General features: G+C 44.1%; 1 pseudogene; it reads right to left on the bottom strand.

The window, feature by feature from the left end:
• Positions 1–748: 748 nt before the first annotated feature.
• Positions 749–3397, bottom strand: LOC104456468 (annotated as a pseudogene).
• Between the last annotated feature and the right edge of the window lie 336 nt (positions 3398–3733).

The following is a 3733-nucleotide window of genomic DNA, read 5'->3' as shown; positions in this document are numbered from 1 at the left end:
AACCTTGATTGATAAGATGTAATAGCTAAATTTGCTTATGCTAGTGTTGTGAATGTATCCTAAATGGAGACTCCTTGAACCATGGCTCTTGGATACATGAGATGTTTTTATTAGAATAGTTAAATGATAAATCATGCATTAATCTAACAATTTAAATTTTTAGAATAGTTAGTAGTAATCATACTAAATCTCACATTGCTTCAGAGCTAGAGATCTTGGGTTCAAATCTTAACCCAATTGCCTTCTCAATTAGCTTAAGTTTTCAGAACAGTAAACGGGGTGAAGAATAAGGCGTTAGATTTTAGTAACAAGTGGTTAGTAAGGAAATGGGAAATAAGTCACAATTTTTTTACATTCAATGTATCAACTAACCAAGGTTAAGGTGATATCATGATGATGCCATCTCTTGATTAAAACATATGGTTAAGAATTTAGGAAATGCGGCAACTTATATGAGTGATAAGTGGCTATAAGAGAGGGGAAGAAGGAGATATTAATAATTATGTGAAAGCACTTAAGCCTTATGTATAGATTAATTAATGTTTGCGTAATCTAAAGGTAATTTTGGGCATTTTCAATGTATAATAATCATGCCACAAAATGGCACTATCCTAATGTTCATTAATTTAGTGGCACTTTTATAATTACAACAAACTCCCATTAAATTTATGTAATCCGAGGAACACTCAATCTAATGCCAAATAAATTGTTAAGCATACTTTATACTTTGTACGAGAGAAGACTCATCTTTGACACCATAACGGTGTTTTACCTTAATTTTAGTTTGAAATTTAATTTCCATATAACACAATAATTGCCCGCATAATATATAGAAGAAAATTTAGAATGTCACACTTCTACTATTCTGTTGATGCACGACTCACGAGCTTCTCCACGAACTCATCGATGTTCCGATCCGAGCTCCCGCCTTCCGCCATCGCCGCCTTCGCCACCTCCATCCACCTCCTCGCGCTCTCCGTCACCTCTCTCCCTCTCTCCCCTCCTCCTACCACCTCCCTCACGCACCTCTCCACCTCCTCCCTCCAAACAACCCCTGCCTCGTCGGCCCTAGCCCTGACCCCGACCCTCCACACATCCTCCACGAACTTGGCGTTCGTCGGCTGGTCCGTCCCACTGAGGCATCGCCACCATCGGGACCCCCAGGCAGATCGCCTCGACCACTGAGTTGAGCCCGCAGTGCGTGACAAAACATCCGATCGCATCACTCTCGAGGACCTCCAGTTGATTGCACCACGGGAGGATTAGAGCTTCCTCCGAGGGGATCGAGTCCATTAGATCCCGAGGGAGCTTGTGCTGCTCGGTAGATCGGACGATCCAGATGAAGGGGTGGCCGGGGAGGGCAAGGCCGTGGGCGAGCTCGGCGAACTGGGAGGGGTCGAGGTCGGCCATGCTGCCGAAGGAGACATAGACCACGGAGTGGGGCGGGTGGCGACGGAGCCAGGCGGAGACGGTGGAGGTGGTGGTCGGGGTGAAAAGGTTGACGCCGTACGCTGTGTCGTTGGGGAGGCGCTTGTCCAGGTAGAGGGAGGGAAGGGTGGGGCCGACGGTCTTTAGCGGCCACAGATTGGCGGACATCCAGTCGACAACCTAATCTCATCGGTGAGACAGAGAGTCGGTGAGACAGAGAGAGGGAACGATTTTCATGTCGAGATGAATAACCAATTTCTTAATTAAATTCAGGATAAAACACGTGTATAGATTTTTTCAAAATAAAGTGAACAATTGACTGTCTTCATGAATATAAGGATTCCGTAGGAAGTAAAAATTGTTAATTTTTTATGGTTTCTTGTGAACCATTTCTCCTTGCGTGAAAGAAAATCTGCGCAAGGTGACGTACTCGCTGCGCATCCGTGACGCACCAAATTGATGATATACAATCGACACCTTCGCAATTCACCATATTTCCTTATAAAATATGGTGCGATCACATCGCCTTTTACGTCAATCATAGAGTTAAATATTATGACATAAATTTGGACACGTAAAACTTTCTGGCGTCACCATTTTTTTAAAGCACCTTCATCGGAAGTCTAAATTAGCTTTATCGATTGAAGAAAATGAGCACGCCATCCTAGCATATGATTCGGCCATAAGACTCCAAATGCAGAAACGCCAAAGAAGGGAAGAATATTTATGCTCTCTAAGATTAAGGTAGAAGGACACGGACGAATATCCAAGCCAAGCGCTCATGTATCTTGACGTAGTCTAATCTTCGCTTAGGCTTTGTTTATTTCGAAAAAAAGAGAGTATAATTTGAAAGATATTTTCTTAAAAATGATCGCTTATATCGCTTATAAAGACAAAAAATATATATTTCATCGGCTATGAAAATTTGTACACATAAATTATTGTTGATAAAAAAAATATTGTTCTTGAACTAATCATTTAAACGATATAAACGATCATTTTTAGGAATATATTTTTTAAATTATTTATTTTCTATGAAATAAAAAAACATGAGTCGTAATTGAACTGAACAAATGCAATGATCCAACAGAACTTTTCAAGAGGGAGAAAAGAAATCATGGTATGATGTTAATGAACGGTACATGGTCTATGATGAGAGAGCAGCAGCAGGGGATTGTACATACGTACCTCTTTCTCTAGCTCGTAGAAGGTGTCGAAGAGCACGAAATCCGCATCGTCCACGTTCGTGGATTGGTTTATCAGCATATCATAAAAGGCAGGGTATAACCCCAGCTTATACACGTACGACGGTGCCTCCCACGGCTTCAGAGGCGGCAGCCCCGGGACCCTGACACTGCCTTCCGAAAGCGGAAGCGGAAGCGGGAGCAAGCCGCGCTGCACGTGGTAATATATGTTGTTGACCGCGCATGTCTGCGTGAAGAAGACCACTCCAAGCTTATCGCACTGCTTGACCACATCGAGCACCCACGGGAGGAACCCGTCATAGATGACCGCGTCGAGCGGTCGGCCCAAGCGGTCGAGCTTATGGATCAGCTCAGCCAGGGTCCTCGAACCGACGTCCCGGAAGTCCGTCTGGTAGGCCTCGATGGACTTGGCCCCCATGAAGCCGCCGAGGTCGTGGCCGTCGGAGATGGTTTCGAGGTCGATGGACGAGGAGGGGTCGGGCTGCATAGATCCGGCGAGGTGGACGGTGAGGGCGAGGGTGGCTTTGAGGCCTTTGGAGACGAGGCGCTTGGAGAATTGGAGCATGGGATTTACGTGGCCTTGGGCGGGGAAAGGGAGGATCAGCACATGAGCTCGGTGGAGTTTGGTTGAAGGCTCCATTAGCTCACTTCGCTCTCTTTCTCTAGAGTTGGAGCTGTATACTTGTAAGCGCTAAAGAGGTGTCATCTATGAAACTCGTCGGAAGCAATCGATAAATCTTTTTAATTATACAAGCGCACTAGTAGAGAGATCTATGAAATAGCCTATGAATTTCATAAACCAGTTCGGTCCGCCTATAAAAGTGACTCTGGCTGGAAATAGTTCACATTCAAAGGATTGGTTCCAAATTAGAGAAAGAAACATGTGGTAGGTACTGAACCCGCAGAAAGATACTGAACCACCAATGACATTCGTGAACGCGCATCTTATTGTAGAGTGTAGAGATTGCGCGAACTTACTTGCATTGATAAAGTAATTTACAATATATACATAGGGTTTAGGGCTAAAACAATACAATGACAATTATGTCCTTTAGTATAAACCCAATTTGCTAATACTCCCCCTTAAGTTGGTGAATGTA

This window comes from Eucalyptus grandis, chromosome 8, assembly GCF_016545825.1.
Source record: "Eucalyptus grandis isolate ANBG69807.140 chromosome 8, ASM1654582v1, whole genome shotgun sequence".
In the NCBI taxonomy this organism is placed as follows: Eukaryota; Viridiplantae; Streptophyta; class Magnoliopsida; order Myrtales; family Myrtaceae; genus Eucalyptus; species Eucalyptus grandis.
Note: the sequence above shows the minus strand (reverse complement) of the source record. Positions and strands in the feature narration are given on the sequence as shown.